We start from the raw sequence: 25,345 nt of genomic DNA, 5'->3' as shown, positions 1-25,345 counted from the left end.
AAGCACTTTTGACTTGACTGCAGGGTATTGGCAGATCAAATTGTCAGAAGATGCTAAACCTAAAACTGCATTTTCAACCATTGGAGGACATTACCAGTTCACTGTGATGCCCTTTGGATTGAAAAATGCACCTGCCACTTTTCAGAGGTTGGTGAACACAGTCCTGCAAGGGCTGGAAGCTTTTAGTGCAGCATATTTGGACGATATAGCTGTCTTTAGCTCCAGCTGGGATGATCACCTGGTCCACCTATGGAAAGTTTTGGAGGCCCTGCAAAAGGCAGGCCTCAGTATCAAGGCTTCAAAGTGCCAGATAGGGCAGGGTAAGGTGGTTTATCTGGGACACCTTGTTGGTGGGGAACAGATTGCACCACTCCAGGGGAAAATCCAAACAATTATTGGTTGGGTTCCCCCTACTACTCAGACTCAGGTGAGAGCCTTCCTAGGCCTCACTGGGTATTACAGGAGGTTCATTAAGAACTATGGCTCCATTGCAGCCCCTCTTAATGACCTCACATCCAAGAAAATGCCTAAAAAGGTATTATGGACAGCAAACTGTCAGAAAGCTTTTGAGGAGCTGAAGCAGGCCATGTGCTCTGCACCTGTCCTGAAAAGCCCTTGTTACTCTAAAAAATTCTATGTCCAAACTGATGCATCTGAATTAGGAGTAGGGGCAGTCCTATCACAACTTAATTATGAGGGCCAGGATCAACCTGTTGCTTTTATTAGTAGGAGGTTGACCCCTAGAGAAAAGCGTTGGTCTGCCATTGAGAGGGAGGCCTTTGCTGTGGTCTGGGCACTGAAGAAGTTGAGGCCATACCTGTTTGGCGCTCACCTCATTGTTCAGACAGACCACAAACCTCTACTTTGGCTAAAACAAATGAAAGGTGAAAATCCTAAATTGTTGAGGTGGTCCATATCCCTACAGGGAATGGACTATACAGAGGAACATAGACCTGGGAGTAGCCACTCCAATGCAGATGGACTCTCCAGATATTTCCACTTAGACAATGAAGACTCATCAGGTCATGGCTAGTCTTATTGTCCTTTGTTTGGGGGGGGGGTTGTGTAGGAAAGTACCATCTTGCCTGGCATGTTACCCCCATTTTTCACTGTATATATGTTGTTTTAGTTGTATGTGTCACTGGGACCCTGTTCTCCAGGGCCCCAGTGCTCATAAGTGTGCCTGAATGTGTTACCTGTGTAGTGACTAACTGTCTCACTGAGGCTCTGCTAATCAGAACCTCAGTGGTTATGCTCTCTCATTTCTTTCAAATTGTCACTAACAGGCTAGTGACCAATTTTACCAATTTACATTGGCTTACTGGAACACCCTTATAATTCCCTAGTATATGGTACTAAGGTACCCAGGGTATTGGGGTTCCAGGAGATCTCTATGGGCTGCAGCATTTCTTTTGCCACCCATAGGGAGCTCTGACAATTCTTACACAGGCCTGCCACTGCAGCCTGAGTGAAATAACGTCCACGTTATTTCACAGCCATTTTACGCTGCACTTAAGTAACTTATAAGTCACCTATATGTCTAACCTTTACCTGGTAAAGGTTAGGTGCAAAGTTACTTAGTGTGAGGGCACCCTGGCACTAGCCAAGGTGCCCCCACATTGTTTAGAGCCAATTCCCTGAACTTTGTGAGTGCGGGGACACCATTACACGCATGCACTACATATAGGTCACTACCTATATGTAGCTTCACCATGGTAACTCCGAATATGGCCATGTAACATGTCTATGATCATGGAATTGCCCCCTCTATACCATCCTGGCATAGTTGGCACAATCCCATGATCCCAGTGGTCTGTAGCACAGACCCTGGTACTGCCAAACTGCCCTTCCTGGGGTTTCACTGCAGCTGCTGCTGCTGCCAACCCCTCAGACAGGCAGCTGCCCTCCTGGGGTCCAGCCAGGCCTGGCCCAGGATGGCAGAACAAAGAACTTCCTCTGAGAGAGGGTGTGACACCCTCTCCCTTTGGAAAATGGTGTGAAGGCAGGGGAGGAGTAGCCTCCCCCAGCCTCTGGAAATGCTTTGTTGGGCACAGAGGTGCCCAATTCTGCAAAAGCCAGTCTACACTGGTTCAGGGACCCCTTAGCCCCTGCTCTGGCGCGAAACTGGACAAAGGAAAGGGGAGTGACCACTCCCCTGACCTGCACCTCCCCTGGGAGGTGTCCAGAGCTCCTCCAGTGTGCTCCAGACCTCTGCCATCTTGGAAACAGAGGTGCTGCTGGCACACTGGACTGCTCTGAGTGGCCAGTGCCACCAGGTGACGTCAGAGACTCCGGCTGATAGGCTCCTTCAGGTGTTAGTAGCCTATCCTCTCTCCTAGGTAGCCAAACCCTCTTTTCTGGCTATTTAGGGTCTCTGTCTCTGGGGAAACTTTAGATAACGAATGCAAGAGCTCATCCGAGTTCCTCTGCATCTCTCTCTTCACCTTCTGATAAGGAATCGACTGCTGACCGCGCTGGAAGCCTGCAAACCTGCAACATAGTAGCAAAGACGACTACTGCAACTCTGTAACGCTGATCCTGCCGCCTTCTCAACTGTTTTCCTGCTTGTGCATGCTGTGGGGGTAGCCTGCCTCCTCTCTGCACCAGAAGCTCCGAAGAAATCTCCCGTGGGTCGACGGAATCTTCCCCCTGCAACCGCAGGCACCAAAAAGCTGCATTACCGGTCCCTTGGGTCTCCTCTCAGCACGACGAGCGAGGTCCCTCGAATCCAGCGACTCTGTCCAAGTGACCCCCACAGTCCAGTGACTCTTCAGTCCAAGTTTGGTGGAGGTAAGTCCTTGCCTCACCTCGCTGGGCTGCATTGCTGGGAACCGCGACTTTGCAGCTACTCCGGCCCCTGTGCACTTCCGGTGGAAATCCTTTGTGCACAGCCAAGCCTGGGTCCACGGCACTCTAACCTGCATTGCACGACTTTCTAAGTTGGTCTCCGGCGACGTGGGACTCCTTTGTGCAACTTCGGCGAGCACCGTTTCACGCATCCTCGTAGTGCCTGTTTCTGGCACTTCTCTGGGTGCTACCTGCTTCAATGAGGGCTCTTTGTCTTGCTCGACGTCCCCTCTCTCTTCAGGTCCAATTTGCGACCTCCTGGTCCCTCCTGGGCCCCAGCAGCGTCCAAAAACGCCAAACGCACGATTTGCGGCTAGCAAGGCTTGTTGGCGTTCTTCCGGCGGGAAAACACTTCTGCACGACTCTTCAAGGCGAGTGGGATCCGTCCACCTAAGGGGAAGTCTCTAGCCCTTTTCGGTCCTGCAGAAACCTCAGCTTCTTCTGTCCAGTAGAAGCTTCTTTGCACCCGCAGCTGGCATTTCCTGGGCATCTGCCCATCTCCGACTTGCTTGTGACTTTTGGACTTGGTCCCCTTGTTCCACAGGTACCCTAGATTGGAAATCCACAGTTGTTGCATTGCTGGTTTGTGTCTTTCCTGCATTATTCCTCTAACACGACTTCTTTGTCCTTAGGGGAACTTTAGTGCACTTTGCACTCACTTTTCAGGGTCTTGGGGAGGGTTATTTTTCTAACTCTCACTATTTTCTAATAGTCCCAGCGACCCTCTACAAGGTCACATAGGTTTGGGGTCCATTCGTGGTTCGCATTCCACTTTTGGAGTATATGGTTTGTGTTGCCCCTATCCCTATGTTTCCCCATTGCATCCTATTGTAACTATACATTGTTTGCACTGTTTTCTAAGACTATACTGCATATTTTTGCTATTGTGTATATATATCTTGTGTATATTTCCTATCCTCTCACTGAGGGTACACTCTAAGATACTTTGGCATATTGTCATAAAAATAAAGTACCTTTATTTTTAGTATAACTGTGTATTGTGTTTTCTTATGATATTGTGCATATGACACTAAGTGGTACTGTAGTAGCTTCACACGTCTCCTAGTTCAGCCTAAGCTGCTCTGCTAAGCTACCATTATCTATCAGCCTAAGCTGCTAGACACCCTATACACTAATAAGGGATAACTGGGCCTGGTGCAAGGTGCAAGTACCCCTTGGTACTCACTACAAGCCAGTCCAGCCTCCTACATTGGTTGTGCAGTGGTGGGATAAGTGCTTGAGACTACTTACCACTCTTGTCATTGTACTTTTCATAAGAGAAAAATATACAAAACAAGGTCAGTGTATATACACATAGCCAAAAAGTTTTGCATTTCCTCTTTTCACTCTTTTCTAAGTGCTGAAAAGTACCTCTAAACTTTCAAAAAGTTCTTAAAAGTTTTAAAAGTTTTTTCTGTCTTTCCAAAAAGTTCTGAAAACTTTTTTCTCTTTTTCTATCACTTTAACTCTCTCTAAAAATGTCTGGCACAGGCCAAAGTGTTGATCTGTCCAAACTTGCATATGACAACCTTAGCTGGAAAAAAGCAAGGAGTCTCTGTATAGAGAGAGGTTTGAGTGTAGGGAAGAATCCTTCCTTGGAACTGTTACTAAACATGCTTAGAGAACAGGATAAGGCCATAGGTGCCCCATCTGTTGAAAAAGTACCTAATAGTTCCCAATCTGATTCAGGGACTCCCCCAGGAAAAGATTCAGGAAAGAAACTTCCTAGCCTGCCCATTACTAGACAATCTAGCATAGATGGTAATGATGATGAGCCACACCAAATAAATAGTGTTGTCTCACATCATAGCAAAAGCATTTATTCTCACCATACTGGTAGTAATGTTTCTGTAAACCAAGCTGTTAGGGTACCTTCTGTAAGGGACAGGTCTCCTTCTGTTCATTCCCATCATAGCTCTGTTTCTAGAAATGTCCCTCCCACCAACCCTGATGACAGAATGTTAGAGAGGGAACTGAATAAGTTGAGGGTGGAACAAACCAGACTGAAGCTTAAAAAGCAACAGCTGGATTTGGATAGACAGTCTTTTGAATTAGAGAAGGAAAGACAGAAGTTGGGTTTAGATACCCATGGTGTCAGCAGCAGTATTCCCCATAGTCATCCTGCAAAAGAGCATGATTCCAGGAATCTGCACAAGATAGTTCCCCCTTATAAGGAGGGGGATGACATTAACAAGTGGTTTGCTGCACTTGAGAGGGCCTGTGTTGTACAGGATGTCCCTCAAAGGCAGTGGGCTGCTATCCTATGGCTATCATTTAGTGGAAAAGGTAGGGATAGGCTCCTTACTGTGAGAGAAAATTATGCTAATAATTTCCAAGTTCTTAAGAATGCACTCCTGGATGGTTATGGCTTAACCACTGAACAGTACAGGATAAAGTTCAGAGAGACCAAAAAGGAGTCTTCACAAGACTGGGTTGATTTCATTGACCAGGCAGTGAAGGCCTTGGAGGGGTGGTTACATGGCAGTAAAGTTACTGATTATGACAGCCTGTATAACTTGATCCTGAGAGAGCATATTCTTAATAATTGTGTGTCTGATTTGTTGCACCAGTACTTGGTGGTCTCTGATCTGACCTCTCCCCAAGAATTGGGAAAGAAGGCAGACAAATGGGTCAGAACAAGAGTGAACAGAAAAGTTCATACAGGGGGTGACAAAGATGGCAACAAAAAGAAGGATGGTAAGTCTTCTGACAAGGGTGGGGACAAATCTAAAAATGAGTCTTCATCAGGCCCACAAAAACACTCTGGTGGGGGTGGTGGGTCCAAATCCTCCTTTAATCAGAACAAGGAAAAGAAACCATGGTGCTATTTATGTAAAGTAAAAGGCCATTGGACAACAGATCCCAGTTGTCCAAAGAAAGGCACCACAGCTCCTACCACTACAACCCCTACTGCTACACCTAGTGTCCCTACTAATAGCAGTGGTGGTGGGAGCAAACCTACTAATAGCCAATCCAAGGGAGTAGCTGGGCTCACTTTTGGTAATTTAGTTGGGGTGGTCTGATTAGGGAGACCACAGAGGCTACTTTAGTCTCTGAAGGGGCTATTGATTTAGCCACTTTGGTTGCTTGCCCCCATAACTTGGAGAAGTACAAGCAACTAACCCTAATAAATGGTGTTGAGGTCCAGGCCTACAGGGACACAGGTGCCAGTGTCACAATGGTGATTGAGAAACTGGTGCACCCTGAACAACACATACTTGGACACCAGTACCAAGTAACCGATGCTCACAACATAACACAAAGCCACCCCATGGCTGTTGTAAATCTCAACTGGGGGGGGGTAACTGGTCCAAAGAAAGTTGTGGTAGCTTCAGATTTACCTGTAGACTGTCTATTAGGGAATGATTTGGAGACATCAGCTTGGTAAGATGTGGAGTTGGAGGCCCATGCAGCAATGCTGGGCATCCCAGGGCATATTTTTGCTTTAACAAGGGCTCAGGCCAAAAAGCAAAAAGGACAGGGAAGCTTGGATCCTGGAACAATGGACCAAGTGCTCCCTAAAGCTAGGGTTAGTAGAAGCAAACCACTTCCTACTATCCCTCCCTCTACAGTGGATTCTACTTCTGAGGAAGAAGAATTCCCTCCCTGTGCAGAACCTACACCAGAGGAGCTGGAAGCAGACACTGCTGAGCTTTTGGGTGAAGGGGGGCCTGCCAGAGAGGAGCTGAGTGTGGCACAGCAAACCTGTCCCACATTAGAGGGTCTCAGACAGCAAGCTGTCAAACAGGCTAATGGGGATGTCAGTGACTCTCACATAGTTTACTGGGAGGACAACCTCTTGTACACTGAGCATAGGGATCCTAAACCTGGAGCTGCCAGGAGATTAGTGATTCCTCAGGAGTACAGAAAGTTCCTCCTAACACTGGCACATGACATTCCCCTAGCTGGGCACCTGGGTCAAATGAAAACTTGGGACAGATTGGTTCCATTGTTTCATTGGCCTAGGATGTCTGAGGACACAAAGGAATTTTGTAAGTCCTGTGAAACCTGTCAAGCCAGTGGCAAGACAGGTGGCACTCCAAAGGCACCCCTTATCCCACTGCCTGTGGTTGGGGTTCCCTTTGAAAGGGTAGGGGTTGACATAGTTGGCCCCCTTGACCCTCCTACTGCTTCAGGCAATAGGTTTATCTTGGTGGTAGTGGACCATGCCACAAGATATCCTGAAGCAATTCCTTTAAGGACCACTACAGCTCCTGCAGTGGCAAAGGCCCTCCTGGGAATATTTTCCAGGGTGGGCTTCCCAAAGGAAGTAGTATCAGACAGGGGAAGCAATTTCATGTCTGCATACTTAAAGGCCATGTGGAAGGAGTGTGGTGTAACGTACAAGTTCACAACACCCTATCATCCACAAACAAATGGACTGGTGGAGAGATTTAATAAAACTCTCAAAGGCATGATTATGGGTCTCCCTGAAAAACTCCGCAGGAGATGGGATATCCTTCTACCATGCCTCCTTTTTGCCTACAGGGAGGTACCCCAGAAAGGAGTGGGCTTCAGCCCCTTTGAACTTCTTTTTGGACACCCTGTTAGGGGTCCACTCACACTTGTAAATGAGGGTTGGGAACAACCTTTAAAAGCTCCTAAGCAGGATATTGTGGATTATGTACTTGGCCTCAGATCAAGGATGGCTGAGTACATGAAAAAGGCCAGTAAAAACCTTCAGGCCAGCCAAGAGCTCCAGAAGCAATGGCATGATCAGAAGGCTGTTTTGGTTCAGTACCAACCAGGGCAGAAAGTGTGGGTCTTGGAGCCTGTGGCCCCAAGAGCACTCCAAGATAAATGGAGTGGTCCCCACACAATTGTTGAAAAGAAGGGTGAAGTCACCTACTTGGTTGACTTAGGCACTGCCAGGAGTCCCCTTAGGGTGCTCCATGTCAACCGCCTGAAACCCTACTATGACAGGGCTGATCTCACCCTGCTCATGGCAACTGATGAGGGACAGGAAGAAGACAGTGATCCTCTACCTGATCTCTTCTCTTCCACAGAACAAGATGCTCTTGTGGAAGGTGTAGTTTTGGCTGATTGTCTTACTGCTGAGCAGAAAGATAATTGCATAAATCTCCTAGGACAATTTTCAGAACTCTTCTCTACTGTGCCAGGCACCACTTCTTGGTGTGAGCACACTATAGATACTGGAGACAGTTTACCTGTCAAAAGTAAGATCTATAGGCAGCCTGACCATGTCAGGGACTGCATAAAGCAAGAAGTTCAGAAAATGTTGGAACTAGGAGTGGTTGAGCACTCTGACAGTCCATGGGCTTCTCCTGTGGTACTGGTACCAAAACCCAATTCTAAAGATGGAAAGAAGGAAATGCGGTTTTGTGTAGACTATAGAGGTCTCAACTTGGTAACCAAAACTGATGCTCACCCTATACCCAGGGCAGATGAGCTCATAGATACACTGGCATCTGCCAAGTATCTAAGCACTTTTGATTTGACTGCAGGGTATTGGCAGATCAAATTGTCAGAAGATGCTAAACCTAAGACTGCATTTTCTACCATTGGAGGACATTACCAGTTTACTGTAATGCCTTTTGGTTTGAAAAATGCACCTGCCACTTTTCAGAGGTTGGTGAACACAGTCCTGCAAGGGCTGGAAGCTTTCAGTGCAGCATATTTGGACGATATAGCTGTCTTTAGCTCCAGCTGGGATGATCACCTGGTCCACCTATGGAAAGTTTTGGAGGCTCTGCAAAAGGCAGGCCTCACTATCAAGGCTTCAAAGTGCCAGATAGGGCAGGGTAAGGTGGTTTATCTGGGACACCTTGTTGGTGGGGAACAGATTGCACCACTTCAGGGGAAAATCCAAACTATTATTAATTGGGTTCCCCCTACCACTCAGACTCAGGTGAGAGCCTTCCTAGGCCTCACTGGGTATTACAGGAGGTTCATTAAGAACTATGGCTCCATTGCAGCCCCTCTTAATGACCTCACATCCAAGAAAATGCCTAAAAAGGTATTATGGACAGCAAACTGTCAGAAAGCTTTTGAGGAGCTGAAGCAGGCCATGTGCTCTGCACCTGTCCTGAAAAGCCCTTGTTACTCTAAAAAATTCTATGTCCAAACTGATGCATCTGAATTAGGAGTAGGGGCAGTCCTATCACAACTTAATTCTGAGGGCCAGGATCAACCTGTTGCTTTTATTAGTAGGAGGTTGACCCCTAGAGAAAAGCGTTGGTCTGCCATTGAGAGGGAGGCCTTTGCTGTGGTCTGGGCTCTGAAGAAGTTGAGGCCATACCTGTTTGGCACTCACTTCATTGTTCAGACAGACCACAAACCTCTACTTTGGCTAAAACAAATGAAAGGTGAAAATCCTAAATTGTTGAGGTGGTCCATATCCCTACAGGGAATGGACTATACAGTGAAACATAGACCTGGGAGTAGCCACTCCAATGCAGATGGACTCTCCAGATATTTCCACTTAGACAATGAAGACTCATCAGGTCATGGCTAGTCTTATTGTCCTTCGTTTGGGGGGGGGGTTGTGTAGGAAAGTACCATCTTGCCTGGCATGTTACCCCCATTTTTCACTGTATATATGTTGTTTTAGTTGTATGTGTCACTGGGACCCTGGTAACCCAGGGCCCCAGTGCTCATAAGTGTGCCTGAATGTGTTACCTGTGTAGAGACTAACTGTCACACTGAGGCTCTGCTAATCAGAACCTCAGTGGTTATGCTCTCTCATTTCTTTCCAAATTGTCACTGACAGGCTAGTGACCATTTTTACCAATTTACATTGGCTTACTGGAACACCCTTATAATTCCCTAGTATATGGTACTGAGGTACCCAGGGTATTGGGGTTCCAGGAGATCCCTATGGGCTGCAGCATTTCTTTTGCCACCCATAGGGAGCTCTGACAATTCTTACACAGGCCTGCCACTGCAGCCTGAGTGAAATAACGTCCACGTTATTTCACAGCCATTTTACACAGCACTTAAGTAACTTATAAGTCACCTATATGTCTAACCTTTACCTGGTAAAGGTTAGGTGCAAAGTTACTTAGTGTGAGGGCACCCTGGCACTAGCCAAGGTGCCCCCACATTGTTCAGAGCCAATTCCCTGAACTTTGTGAGTGCGGGGACACCATTACACGCGTGCACTACATATAGGTCACTACCTATATGTAGCTTCACCATGGTAACTCCGAATATGGCCATGTAACATGTCTATGATCATGGAATTGCCCCCTTTATACCATCCTGGCATAGTTGGCACAATCCCATGATCCCAGTGGTCTGTAGCACAGACCCTGGTACTGCCAAACTGCCCTTCCTGGGGTTTCACTGCAGCTGCTGCTGCTGCCAACCCCTCAGACAGGCAGCTGCCCTCCTGGGGTCCAGCCAGGCCTGGCCCAGGATGGCAGAACAAAGAACTTCCTCTGAGAGAGGGTGTGACACCCTCTCCCTTTGGAAAATGGTGTGAAGGCAGTGGAGGAGTAGCCTCCCCCAGCCTCTGGAAATGCTTTGTTGGGCACAGAGGTGCCCAATTCTGCATAAGCCAGTCTACACCGGTTCAGGGACCCCTTAGCCCCTGCTCCGGCGCGAAACTGGACAAAGGAAAGGGGAGTGACCACTCCCCTGACCTGCACCTCCCCTGGGAGGTGTCCAGAGCTCCTCCAGTGTGCTCCAGACCTCTGCCATCTTGGAAACAGAGGTGCTGCTGGCACACTGGACTGCTCTGAGTGGCCAGTGCCACCAGGTGACGTCAGAGACTCCGGCTGATAGGCTCCTTCAGGTGTTAGTAGCCTATCCTCTCTCCTAGGTAGCCAAACCCTCTTTTCTGGCTATTTAGGGTCTCTGTCTCTGGGGAAACTTTAGATAACGAATGCAAGAGCTCATCCGAGTTCCTCTGCATCTCTCTCTTCACCTTCTGATAAGGAATCGACTGCTGACCGCGCTGGAAACCTGCAAACCTGCAACATAGTAGCAAAGACGACTACTGCAACTCTGTAACGCTGATCCTGCCGCCTTCTCGACTGTTTTCCTGCTTGTGCATGCTGTGGGGGTAGCCTGCCTCCTCTCTGCACCAGAAGCTCCGAAGAAATCTCCCGTGGGTCGATGGAATCTTCCCCCTGCAACCGCAGGCACCAAAATGCTGCATTACCGGTCCCTTGGGTCTCCTCTCAGCACGACGAGCGAGGTCCCTCGAATCCAGCGACTCTGTCCAAGTGACCCCCACAGTCCAGTGACTCTTCAGTCCAAGTTTGGTGGAGGTAAGTCCTTGCCTCACCTCGCTGGGCTGCATTGCTGGGAACCGCGACTTTGCAGCTACTCCGGCCCCTGTGCACTTCCGGCGGAAATCCTTTGTGCACAGCCAAGCCTGGGTCCACGGCACTCTAACCTGCATTGCACGACTTTCTAAGTTGGTCTCCGGCGACGAGGGACTCCTTTCTGCAACTTTGGCGAGCACCGTTTCACGCATCCTCGTAGTGCCTGTTTCTGGCACTTCTCCGGGAGCTACCTGCTTCAGTGAGGGCTCTTTGTCTTGCTCGACGTCCCCTCTCTCTTCAGGTCCAATTTGCGACCTCCTGGTCCCTCCTGGGCCCCAGCAGCGTCCAAAAACGCCAAACGCACGATTTGCGGCTAGCAAGGCTTGTTGGCGTTCTTCCGGCGGGAAAACACTTCTGCACGACTCTCCAAGGCGAGACGGATCCGTCCACCAAAGGGGAAGTCTCTAGCCCTTTTCGTTCCTGCAGAAACCTCAGCTTCTTCTGTCCAGTAGAAGCTTCTTTGCACCCGCAGCTGGCATTTCCTGGGCATCTGCCCATCTCCGACTTGCTTGTGACTTTTGGACTTGGTCCCCTTGTTCCACAGGTACCCTAGATTGGAAATCCACAGTTGTTGCATTGCTGGTTTGTGTCTTTCCTGCATTATTCCTCTAACACGACTACTTTGTCCTTAGGGGAACTTTAGTGCACTTTGCACTCACTTTTCAGGGTCTTGGGGAGGATTATTTTTCTAACTCTCACTATTTTCTAATAGTCCCAGCGACCCTCTACAAGGTCACATAGGTTTGGGGTCCATTCGTGGTTCGCATTCCACTTTTGGAGTATATGGTTTGTGTTGCCCCTATCCCTATGTGTCCCCATTGCATCCTATTGTAACTATACATTGTTTGCACTGTTTTCTAAGACTATACTGCATATTTTTGCTATTGTGTATATATATCTTGTGTATATTTCCTATCCTCTCACTGAGGGTACACTCTAAGATACTTTGGCATATTGTCATAAAAATAAAGTACCTTTATTTTTAGTATAACTGTGTATTGTGTTTTCTTATGATATTGTGCATATGACACTGAGTGGTACTGTAGTAGCTTCACACGTCTCCTAGTTCAGCCTAAGCTGCTCTGCTAAGCTACCATTATCTATCAGCCTAAGCTGCTAGACACCCTATACACTAATAAGGGATAACTGGGCCTGGTGCAAGGTGCAAGTACCCCTTGGTACTCACTACAAGCCAGTCCAGCCTCCTACACCCAGCCACTCTTTCCTCAGTCTCTTCTTACCCCACTCACCCACTCTTGCCTCGGTCTCTTCTTATCCCACCCACTCTTGACCCGGTCTCTTCTTACCCCACCCACTCTTGCCTCGGTCTCTTCTTACACCACCCCCTCTTGCCTCGGTCTCTTCTTACCTCACCCACTCTTGCCTCAGTCTCTTCTTATCGCACCCCCTCTAGCCTCGGTCTCTTCTTACCCCACCCACTCTTGCCCCAGTCCTTTCTTACCCCACCCACTCTTGCCTCGGTCTCTTCTTACCCCACCCACTCTTGCCTTGGTCTCTTCTTACTCCACCCACTCTTGCCTCGGTCACTTCTTACCCCACCCCCTCCTGCCTCGGTCTCTTCTTACCCCATCCACTCTTCCCTCGGTCTCTTTCTACCCCATCCACTCTTGCCTCGGTATCTTCTGACCCCAGGCACTCTTGCCTCGATCTCTTCTTATGCCACCCACTCTTGCCTCAGCCTCTTCTTACCCCACCCACTCTTGCCTCGGTCTCTTCTTACCCCATCCACTCTTGCCTAGGTCTCTTCTTACCCACCCACTCTTGCCTCGGTCTCTTATTACCCAACCCACTCTTGTCTCGGTCTCTTCTTACCCCACCCACTCTTGCCTCGGTCTCTTCTTACCCCACCCACTCTTGCCTTGGTCTCTTCTTACACCACCCACTCTTGCCTCAGTCTCTTCTTAACCCACCCACTCTTGCCTCGGTCTCTTCTTACCACACCCACTCTTGCCTCGGTCTCTTCTCACCCACCCCCTCTTGCCTCAGTCTCTTCTTACCCCACGCACTCTTGCCTTGGTCTCTTCTTACCCCAGCCACTCATGCCTTGGTCTCTTCTTACCCCACCCACTCTTGCCTCGTGTCTTCTCACCCCATCCACTCTTGCCTCGGTATCTTCTCACCCCACCCACTCTTCCCTCTGTCTCTTCTCACCCCACCCACTCTTGTCTCGGTCTCTTCTTACCCAACCCACTCTTGTCTCAGTGTCTTCTTACCCAACCCACTCTTGTCTCGGTCTCTTCTTACCCCACCCACTCTTGCCTCGGTCTCTTCTTACCCCACCCACTCATGCCTCGGTCTGTTCTTACCCCACACACTCTTGCCTCAGTCTCTTCTTAACCCACCCACTCTTGCCTCGGTCTCTTCTTACCACACCCACTCTTGCCTCGGTCTCTTCTTACCCCACCCACTCTTGCCTCGGTCTCTTCTTACCCCATGCACTCTTGCCTCGGTCTCTTCTTAACCCACGCACTCTTGCCTCTGTCTCTTCTTACCCCACCCCCTCTTGCCTTAGTCTCTTCTTACCCCATGCACTCTTGCCTCGGTCTCTTCTTACCCAGCAACTCTAGCCTCGGTCTGTTCTTACCCCAGCCACTCTTATATCAGTCTCTTCTTACCCCACCACATCGTGCCTCGGTCTCTTCTTACCCCACCCACTCTTGCCTCGGTCTCTTCTTACCACACCCACTCTTGCCTCGGTCTCTTCTTACCCCACCCACTCTTGCCTCTGTCTTTTCTTACCCCACCCACTCTTGCCTCGGTCTCTTCTTAACCCACCCCCTCTTGCCTCAGTCTCTTCTTATCCCAGGCACTCTTGCCTTGGTCTCTTCTTACCCCAGCCACTCTTGCCTCGGTCTCTTCTTACCCCACCCACTCTTGCTTCGGTCTCTTCTTATCCCACCCACTCTTGCCTCAGTCTCTTCTTACCCCACGCACTCTTGCCTCAGTCTCTTCTTACCCCAACCCCTCTCGCCTCGGTCTCGTCTTACCCTACCCACTCTTGCCTTGGTCTCTTCTTACCCAAACCCCGCTTGCCTCGGTCTATTCTTACCCCACCAATTCTTGCCTCGGTCTCTTCCTACTCCACCCACTCTTGCCTCTGTCTCCTCTTACCCCACCCACTCTTGCCTCGGTCTCTTCTTACCCCACCCACTCTTGCCTCGGTCTCTTCTTACTCTACCCACTCTTGCCTCGGTCACTTCTTACCCCACCCCCTCCTGCCTCGGTCTCTTCTTACCCCACCCACTCTTGCCTCGGTCTCTTCTCACCACATCCACTCTTGCCTCGGTCTCTTCTTACCCCACGCACTCTTGCCTCGGTCTCTTCTTACCCCACGCACTCTTGCCTCGGTCTCTTCTTACCTCACCCACTCTTGCCTCAGTCTCTTCTTATCGCACCCCCTCTAGCCTCGGTCTCTTCTTACCCCACCTACTCTTGCCCCAGTCCTTTCTTACCCCACCCACTCTTGCCTCGGTCTCTTCTCACCCCATCCTCTCTTGCCTCGGTCTCTTCTTACCCCACGCACTCTTGCCTCGGTCTCTTCTTACCCCATGCACTCTTGCCTCGGTCTCTTCTTACCCCAGCCACTCTAGCCTCAGTCTCTTCTTACCCCAGCCACTCTTATATCGATCTCTTCTTACCCCACAACATCGTGCCTCGGTCTCTTCTTACCCTACCCACTCCTGCCTCGGTCTCTTCTTACCACACCCACTCTTGCCTCGGTCTCTTCTTACCCCACCCACTCTTGCCTCTGTCTCTTCTTACCCCACCACTCTTGCCTCGGTCTCTTCTTACCCCACCCACTCTTGCCTCAGTCTCTTCTTACCCCACCCACTCTTGCCTCGGTCTCTTCTCACCCCATCCACTCTTGCGTCAGTATCTTCTTACCCCACGCACTCTTGCCTCGGTCTCTTCTTACCCCACACCCTCTTACCTCCCTCGCTTCTTACCCCATGCACTCTTGCCTCGGTCTCTTCTTACCCCAGCCACTCGAGCCTCGGTCTCTTCTTACCCCAGCCATTCTTGCCTCGGTCTCTTCTTACCCCACCCACTGTTGCCTCGGTCTCTTCTTATCCCACCCACTCTTGCCTCAGTCTCTTCTTACCCCAGCCACTCTTGCCTCAGTCTCTACTTACCCCACCCCCTCTTGCCTCAGTCTCTTCTTACCCCACGCCCTCTTGCCATGGTCTCTTCTTACCCCAATCACCCTTATCTCGGTCTCTTCTTACCCCACCCACTCTTGCCTCAGTCTCTTCTTACCCCACGCACTCTTGCCTCGGTCTCTTTTTACCCCAGCCACTCTTGCCTCGGTCTCTTGTTACCCCAGCCACTCTAGCCTTGGTCTCTTCTTACCCCACCCACTCTTGCCTCGGTCTCTTCTTACCCCACCCACTCTTGCCTCGGTCTCTTCCTATTTTGCCTCAGTCTCTTCTTACCCCAGGCACTCTTGCCTCGGTCTCTTCTTACCCCAGCAACTGTCTCCTCAGTCTCTTCTTACCCCACCCACCCTTATCTCGGTCTCTTCTTACCCCACCCACTCTTGCCTCGGTCTCTTCTTACCCCACCCACTCTTGCCTCGGTCTCTTCTTACCCCACCCACTCTTGCCTCGGTCTCTTCTTACCCCACTCCCTCTTGCCTCAGTCTCTTCTTACCCCACCCACTCTTGCCTCGGTCTCTTCTTACCGCACCCACTCTTGCCTCGGTCTCTTCTTACCCCACCCCCTCTTGCCTCGGTCTCTTCTTACCCCAGCCACTCTTGCCTTTGTCTCTTCTTACCCCACCCACTCTTGCCTCAGTCTCTTCTTACCCCACCCACTCTTGCCTCGGTCTCTTCTCACCCCATCCTCTCTTGCCTCGGTCTCTTCTTACCCCACGCACTCTTGCCTCGGTCTCTTCTTACCCCACACCCTCTTGCCTCAGTCGCTTCTTACCGCATGCACTCTTGCCTCGGTCTCTTCTTACCCCAGTCACTCTAGCCTCGGTCTCTTCTTAACCCACTCACTCTTGCCTTGGTCTCTTCTCACCCCATCCACTCTTGCCTCGGTCTCTTCTTACCCCACGCACTCTTGCCTCTGTCTCTTCTTACCCCACCCCCTCTTGCCTCAGTCTCATCTTACCCCATGCACTCTTGCCTCAGGCTCTTCTTACCCCAGACACTCTAGCCTTGGTCTCTTCTTACCCCAGCCACTCTTATATCAGTCTCTTCTTACCCCACCACCTCGCGCCTCGGTCTCTTCTTACCCCACCCACTCTTGCCTCAGTCTCTTCTTACCCCACCCACTCTTGCCTCGGTCTCTTCTCACCCCATCCACTCTTGCGTCAGTATCTTCTTACCCCACGCACTCTTGCCTCGGTCTCTTCTTACCCCACACCCTCTTACCTCCCTCGCTTCTTACCCCATGCACTCTTGCCTCGGTCTCTTCTTACCCCAGCCACTCTAGCCTCGGTCTCTTCTTAACCCACCCACTCTTGCCTCGGTCTCTTCTAACCCGATCCACTCTTGCCTCGGTCTCTTCTTACCCCACGCACTCTTGCCTCTGTCTCTTCTTACCCCACCCCCTCTTGCCTTAGTCTCTTCTTACCCCATGCACTCTTGCCTCGGTCTCTTCTTACCCCAGAAACTCTTGCCTCGGTCTCTTCTTACCCCAGCCACTCTTATATCAGTCTCTTCTTACCCCACCACATCGTGCCTCGGTCTCTTCTTACCCCACCCACTCTTGCCTCGTGTCTTCTTACCACACCCACTCTTGCCTCGGTCTCTTCTTACCCCACCCACTCTTGCCTCTGACTCTTCTTACCCCACCCACTCTTGCCTCGGTCTCTTCTTAACCCACCCCCTCTTGCCTCAGTCTCTTCTTATCCCAGGCACTCTTGCCTCGGTCTCTTCTTACCCCAGCCACTCTTGCCTCAGTCTCTTCTTACCCCACCCACTCTTGCTTCGGTCTCTTCTTATCCCACCCACTCTTGCCTCAGTCTCTTCTTACCCCACGCACTCTTGCCTCAGTCTCTTCTTACCCCAACCCCTCTCACCTCGGTCTCGTCTTACCCCACCCCCTCTTGCCTTGGTCTCTTCTTACCCAAACCCCTCTTGCCTCGGTCTCTTCTTACCCCACCAATTCTTGCCTCGGTCTCTTCCTACTCCACCTACTCTTGCCTCTGTCTCCTCTTACCCCACCCACTCTTTCCTCTGTCTCTTCTTACCCCACCCACTCTTGCCTCGGTCTCTTCTTACCCCACCCACCCTTGCCTCAGTCTCTTCTTACCACACCTACTCGTGCCTCGGTCTCTTCTCACCCCACCCACTCTTGCCTCGGTCTCTTCTTACCCCACGCACTCTTGCTTCGGTCTCTTCTTACCCCACCCACTCTTGCCTCGGTCTCTTTTTACCCCAGCCACTCTTCCCTCGGTCTCTTCCTACCCCACCCACTCTTTCCTCGGTCTCTTCTTACCCCAGCCAATCTTGCCTCGGTCTTTTCTTAACCCACCCACTCTTGCCTCGGTCTCTTCTTACCCCACCCACTCCTTCCTTGGTCTCTTCTTACTCCAGCCACTCTTGCCTCGGTCTCTTCTTACCACATCCATCCTTGCCTCGGTCTCTTCTTACCCCAGCCACTCTTGCTTCTGTCTCTTCTTAACACACCCACTCTTGCCTCGGTCTCCTCTCACCCCATCCACTCTTGCCTCGGTCTCTTCTTACCCCAAGCTCTATTGCCTCGGTCTCTTCTTACCCCACACCCTCTTGCCTCAGTCGCTTCTTACCCCATGCACTCTTGTCTCTGTCTCTTCTTAACCCAGCCACTCTAGCCTCGGTCTGTTCTTAACCCACCCACTCTTGCCTGGGTCTCTTCTCACCCCATCCACTCTTGCCTCGGTCTCTTCTTACCCCATGCACTCTTGCCTCTGTCTCTTCTTACCCCACCCCCTCTTGCCTCAGTCTCTTCTTACCCCATGCACTCTTGCCTCGGTCTCTTCTTACCCCAGCCACTCTAGCCTCAGTCTCTTCTTACCCCAGCCACTCTTATATCGATCTCTTCTTAACCCACAACATCGTGCCTCGGTCTCTTCTTACCCTACCCACTCCTGCCTCGGTCTCTTCTTACCACACCCACTCTTGCCTCGGTCTCTTCTTACCCCACCCACTCTTGCCTCTGTCTCTTCTTACCCCACCCACTCTTGCCTCGGTCTCTTCTTACCCCACCCCCTCTTGCCTCAGTCTCTTCTTATCCCAGGCACTCTTGCATCGGTCTCTTCTTACCCCAGCCACTCTTGCCTCGGTCTCTTCTTACCCCACGCACTCTTGCTCAGTCTCTTCTTACCCGAACCCCTCTCGCCGCGGTCTCTTCTTACCCCACCCACTCTTGCCTCTGTCTCTTCTTACCCCACCCACTCTTGCCTCGGTCTCTTCTTAACCCACCCCCTCTTGCCTCGGTCTCTTCTTACCCCAGCCACTCTTGCCTCGGTCTCTTCTTACCCCACGCACTCTTGCTCAGTCTCTTCTTACCCGAACCCCTCTTGCCTCGGTCTCTTCTTACCCCACCCACTCTTGCCTCTGTCTCTTCTTACCCCACCCACTCTTGCCTCGGTCTCTTCTTAACCCACCCCCTCTTGCCTCAGTCTCTTCTTATCCCAGGCACTCTTGCCTCGGTCTCTTCTTACCCCAGCCACTCTTGCCTCAGTCTCTTCTTACCCCACCCACTCTTGCTTCGGTCTCTTCTTATCCCACCCACTCTTGCCTCAGTCTCTTCTTACCCCACGCACTCTTGCCTCAGTCTCTTCTTACCCCAACCCCTCTCACCTCGGTCTCGTCTTACCCCACCCCCTCTTGCCTTGGTCTCTTCTTACCCAAACCCCTCTTGCCTCGGTCTCTTCTTACCCCACCAATTCTTGCCTCGGTCTCTTCCTACTCCACCTACTCTTGCCTCTGTCTCCTCTTACCCCACCCACTCTTTCCTCTGTCTCTTCTTACCCCACCCACTCTTGCCTCTGTCTCTTCTTACCCCACCCACCCTTGCCTCAGTCTCTTCTTACCACACCTACTCGTGCCTCGGTCTCTTCTCACCCCACCCACTCTTGCCTCGGTCTCTTCTTACCCCACGCACTCTTGCTTCGGTCTCTTCTTACCCCACCCACTCTTGCCTCGGTCTCTTTTTACCCCAGCCACTCTTTCCTCGGTCTCTTCCTACCCCACCCACTCTTTCCTCGGTCTCTTCTTACCCCAGCCAATCTTGCCTCGGTCTTTTCTTAACCCACCCACTCTTGCCTCGGTCTCTTCTTACCCCACCCACTCCTTCCTTGGTCTCTTCTTACTCCAGCCACTCTTGCCTCGGTCTCTTCTTACCACATCCATCCTTGCCTCGGTCTCTTCTTACCCCAGCCACTCTTGCTTCTGTCTCTTCTTAACACACCCACTCTTGCCTGGGTCTCCTCTCACCCCATCCACTCTTGCCTCGGTCTCTTCTTACCCCAAGCTCTATTGCCTCGGTCTCTTCTTACCCCACACCCTCTTGCCTCAGTCGCTTCTTACCCCATGCACTCTTGTCTCTGTCTCTTCTTAACCCAGCCACTCTAGCCTCGGTCTGTTCTTAACCCACCCACTCTTGCCTGGGTCTCTTCTCACCCCATCCACTCTTGCCTCGGTCTCTTCTTACCCCATGCACTCTTGCCTCTGTCTCTTCTTACCCCACCCCCTCTTGCCTCAGTCTCTTCTTACCCCATGCACTCTTGCCTCGGTCTCTTCTTACCCCAGCCACTCTAGCCTCAGTCTCTTCTTACCCCAGCCACTCTTATATCGATCTCTTCTTACCCCACAACATCGTGCCTCGGTCTCTTCTTACCCTACCCACTCCTGCCTCGGTCTCTTCTTACCACACCCACTCTTGCCTCGGTCTCTTCTTACCCCACCCACTCTTGCCTCTGTCTCTTCTTACCCCACCCACTCTTGCCTCGGTCTCTTCTTACCCCACCCCCTCTTGCCTCAGTCTCTTCTTATCCCAGGCACTCTTGCCTCGGTCTCTTCTTACCCCAGCCACTCTTGCCTCGGTCTCTTCTTACCCCACGCACTCTTGCTCAGTCTCTTCTTACCCGAACCCCTCTCACCGCGGTCTCTTCTTACCCCACCCCCTCTTGCCTTGGTCTCTTCTTACCCAAACCCCTCTTGCCTCGGTCTCTTCTTACCCCACCCACTCTTGCCTCAGTCTCTTTTTACCCCTAGCCACTCTGTCCTCAGTCTCTTCTTACCCCACCCACTCTTGCCTCAGTCTTTTCTTACCCCACCCACTCTTGCCTCGGTCTCTTCTTACCCCACCCACTCTTGCCTTGGTCTCTTCTTACTCCAGCCGCTCTTGCCTCGGTCTCTTCTTACCACATCCATCCTTGCCTCGGTCTCTTCTTACCCCAGCCACTCTTGCTTCTGTCTCTTCTTACCACACCCACTCTTGCCTCGGTCTCTTCTTACCCCACCCACTCTTGCCTCGGTCTCTTCTTACCCCACGCACTCTTGCGTCGGTCTCTTCTTACCCCACCCACTCTTGCCTCAGTCTCTTCTTACCCCACGCACTCTTGCCTCGGTCTCTTCTTACTCCCACCCACTCTTGCCTCAGTCTCTTCTTACCCCAGCCACTCTTGCCTCCGTCTCTTCTTACCCAACCCACTCTTGCCTCCGTCTCTTCTTACCCCAGCCACTCTTGCCTCCGTCTTTTCTTACCCCACCCCCTCTTGCCTCGGCCTCTTCTTACCCCACCCACTCTTGCCTCGGTCTCTTCTTGCACAGTCCACACATAGCTCTTCCTTTGAACATACCCAAATCTACCACTCGTTCCTCTTTTACCCTAGCCTCATCGTGTCTCAGTCCCCTTCAGCTCATCTGTTTCACCCCAGCCTGTGATTATACCTGTCCCGTCTTTCCCCAGCCTCCTCTTATCTCAGTATCTTCTTACTCTGCGCTCCTCTTACCCCACCCTCCTCTTACTCTGGTGTCTGAATACCGCTTCTGCCTAGATCTCTTATATCACCTATACCTCCTTCTGCCGTCTAACAGATCCACATCTAGCCACACATTCCTTCCTGTACATTAACCTCTTGTTGCCCCACTCACCTCTAGCTCAACCTTGTCACACCAGCCTCCTTTTAATCCTTGCCCCGTACTTCAGCCTTTTTCCCGTACCCTCTTAATGCCTCCCAGTACACCATATCCTTTTATCAAAGCCATTTACACATCCTCCTATTTCGCTAGTCCATCTTAAAACAGCCTCCTGTTCCTCAATCCCCTACCCCCCTTAATTCCACTTTCTTGTACGCCTCTTACCTCAGCTTCTCCTTATCCCAGCCTCTCCTACCTCAATCTCCTCTTACCTCAGCCTCTCCTTATCCCAGCCTCTCCTTACCTCAATCTCCTCTTACCTCAGCCTCTCCTTATCCCAGCATCTCCTTACCTCAGCCTCTCCTTATCCCAGCCTCTCCTTACCTCAATCTCCTCTTACCTCAGCCTCTCCTTATCCTAGCCTCTCCTTACCTCAGCCTTTCCTTATCCCAGCCTCTCCTTATCCCGGCCTCTCCTTACCTCAATCTCCTCTTACCTCAGCCTCTCCTTATCCTAGCCTCTCCTTACCTCAGCCTCTCCTTATCCCAGCCTCTCCTTATCCCGGCCTCTCCTTACCTCAATCTCCTCTTACCTCAGCCTCTCCTTATCCTAGCCTCTCCTTACCTCAATCTCCTCTTACCTCAGCCTCTCCTTATCCCAGCCTCTCCTTACCTCAATCTTCTCTTACCTCAGCCTCTCCTTATCCTAGCCTCTCCTTACCTCAGCCTCTCCTTATCCAAGCCTCTCCTTACCTCAATCTCCTCTTACCTCAGCCTCTCCTTATCCTAGCCTCTCCTTATCCTAGACTCTCCTTACCTCAGCCTCTCCTTATTCCAGCCGCTCCTTACCTCAATCTCCTCTTACGTCAGCCTCTCCTTACCTCAGCCTCTCCTTACCTCAGCCTCTCCTTATCCCAGCCTCTCCTTACCTCAATCTCCTCTTACCTCAGCCTCTCCTTATCCCAGCCTCTCCTTACCTCAATCTCCTCTTACCTCAGCCTCTCCTTATCCTAGCCTCTCCTTACCTCAGCCTCTCCTTATCCCAGCCTCTCCTTACCTCAATCTCCTCCTACCTCAGCCTCTCCTTATCCTAGCCTCTCCTTATCCTAGACTCTCCTTAGCTCAGCCTCTCCTTATCCCAGCCTCTCCTTACCTCAATCTCCTCTTACCTCAGCCTCTCCTTACCTCAGCCTCTCCTTATCCCAGCCTCTCCTCATCTCAGCCTCTTCTTGCCTCAGTCTCCTCTTACCTCAGCCTCTTCTTACCCCAGCCTCCTCTTACCTCAGCCTCTTCTTACCTCAGCCTCCTCTTATCCCAGCCTCTACTTATCTCAGCCTCTTCTTACCTCAATCTCCTCTTACCTCAGCCTCTTCTTAACCGAGCATCTTCTAACTCCAGCGCTTTTTTTACCACACCCTCCATAACCATCCTCCTCCTCGGACCACAGGCTTCCTATTCCATCTCTCCTTTTATGTAAGTCTCTACTCAACTCATTTTTCCTGTTTCATCTCTCCTCCTCTTACCAGAGCCTTCTCTTCTACTGCATCCTTTTACTCCAGGCTTCAGATAATCAGTCTTCTCCCTCTGGCCTCTGACGCTTACCCAAACACCTCATACCCGTGCTACAGCACTTATTCAGCTGACTCTTCTCAGCCTCTTACCCAAACGCCTCACATCTGTGCTACAGCTCCTATCCTGCCGACTCATCTCAGCCTCATCCGTCAGAGCCTCATACCTGTGCTATAGCTCCTATCCTCCTGACTCATGTCAGCACCTCCACCTGTGCTACAGCTCATATCCTGCAGCCTCATCTCAGCCTCATACGTCAGTGCCTTAAACCTGTGCTACAGCTCCTATCCTGCTGACTCATCTCAGCCTCATACGTCAGTGCCTCATACCTGTGCTACAGCTTCTATTCTTCTGACTCATCTCAGTCTTATACATCAGGCCTCATCTCAGCCTCATATGTCAGCGCTTCATACCTGTGCTACAGCTCCTATCCTTCTGTTCATCTCAGCCTCATACGTCAGCGCCTCATACTTGTGCTGCAGCTCCTATCCTGCCGACTCATCTTAGCCTCAAATGTCAGAACCTCATACCTGTGCTACAGCTCCTATCCTTCTGACTCATGTCAGCGCCTCCACCTGTGCTACAGCTCATATCCTGCAGCCTCATCTCAGCCTCATACGTCAGTGCCTTAAACCTGTGCTGCAGCTCCTATCCTGAGACTCATCTCAGCTTCATACGTCAGCGCCTCATACCTGTGCTACTGCTTCTATTCTTCTGACTCATCTCAGTCCTATACATCAGGCCTCATAGCTGTGCTACAGCTTCTATCCTGCTGACTCATCTCAGCCTAATAGGTCAGCACCTCATACCTGTGCTACAGCTCCTATCCTGCTGACTCATCTCAGCCTCAAACGTCAGTGCCTCACACCTGTGCTACAGCTCCTATCCTGCTGACTCATCTCAGCCTTATACGTCAGTGCCTCATACCTGTGCTACAGCTTCTATTCTGATGACTCATCTCAGTCTTATACATCAGGCCTCATAGCTGTGCTAGAGCTTCTATCCTGCTGACTCATCTCAGCCTCATACGTCAGCGCCTCATACCTGTGCTACAGCTCCTATACTGCTGACTCATCTCAGCCTCAAACGTCAGCGCCTCAGACCTGTGCTACAGCTCCTATCCTGCTGACTCATCTCAGCCTCATAAGTTAGCGCCTCATACCTGTGCTACAGCTCCTATCCTGCTGACTCATCTCAGCTTCATACGTCAGCGCCTCACACCTGTGCTACAGCTCCTTTACTGCAGGCTCATCTCAGCCTCATCCGTCAGCGCCTCATATCTGTGCTACAGCTCCGATCCTGCTGACTCATCTCAGCCTCATATAACACATCTCAGCCTCATACGTCAGTACCTCATATCTGTGCTACAGCTCCTATCCTGCAGACTCATCTCAGCCTCATACGTCAGCGCCTCATACCTGTGCTACAGCTCCTATCCTTCTGACTCATCTCAGCCTCATACGTCAGCGCGTCATACCTGTGCCACAGCTACTATCCTGCTGACTCATCTCAGCCTCATACGTCAGCACCTCATATTTGTGCTACAGCTCTGATCCTGCTGCCTCTCTCAGCCTCATATGACTCATCTCAGCCCATATGTCAGTGCCTCATACCTATGCTATAGCTCCTATCCTGCTGACTCACCTCAGCCTCATACCTGTGCTACAGCTCTTATCCTGCTGACTCATCTCAGTCTCATACGACTAATCTCAGCCTCATACGTCATGCCTCATACCTGTGCTACAGCTCATATCCTGCTGACTCATCTCAGCCTCATACGACAGAGCCTCATATCTGTGCTACAGCTCTGATCCTGCTGACTCATCTCAGCCTCATAAGTTAGCGCCTCACACCTGTGCTACAGCTCCTATCCTGCCGACTCATCTCAGCCTCCTACGTCAGTGCCTCATACCTGTGCTACAGCTCCTATCCTGCTGACTCATCTCAGCCTCATACGACTCATCTCAGCCTCATACGTCAGTGCCTCACACCAGTGCTACAGCTCCTATCCTGCCGACTCATGTCAGCCTCATACGTCAGTGCCTCACACCAGTGCTACAGCTCCTATCCTGCCGACTCATCTCAGCCTCATACGTCAGCACCTCATACCTGTGCTACAGCTCCTATCCTGCTGACTCATCTCAGCCTCATACATCAGTGCCTCAGCCTCATACGCCAGCGCCTCATACCTGTGCTACAGCTCCTATCCTGCCGACTCATCTCAGCCTCATACACCAGCGCCTCATACCTGCGCTACAGCTCCTATCCTGCCGACTCATCTGAGCCTCTTATGTCAGAGCCTCATACCTGTGCTACAGCTCCTATCCTGCCGACTCATCTCAGCCTCATACGCCAGCGCCTCATACCTGCGCTACAGCTCCTATCCTGCTGACTCATCTCAGCCTCATACGTCAGCACCTCATACCTGTGCTACAGCTCCTATCCTGCTGACTCATCTCAGCCTCATACGTCAGCGCCTCATACCTGTGCTACAGCTCCTATCCTGCTGACTCATCTCAGCCTCATACGTCAGCGCCTCATA

At 51.1% G+C, this 25,345-nt stretch overlaps 1 protein-coding gene across 2 annotated transcripts in view; it reads right to left on the bottom strand.

Moving 5' to 3' along the window:
* Nucleotides 1-25,345, bottom strand: part of LOC138252733 (NACHT, LRR and PYD domains-containing protein 3-like) — a 451,062-nt gene that overhangs the window by 176,961 nt on the left and 248,756 nt on the right. The window lies entirely within an intron of this gene.

Source organism: Pleurodeles waltl, chromosome 1_2 (genome assembly GCF_031143425.1).
Source record: "Pleurodeles waltl isolate 20211129_DDA chromosome 1_2, aPleWal1.hap1.20221129, whole genome shotgun sequence".
NCBI classification, from domain to species: Eukaryota; Metazoa; Chordata; class Amphibia; order Caudata; family Salamandridae; genus Pleurodeles; species Pleurodeles waltl.
This window is presented reverse-complemented; position numbering and strand designations above follow the sequence as displayed.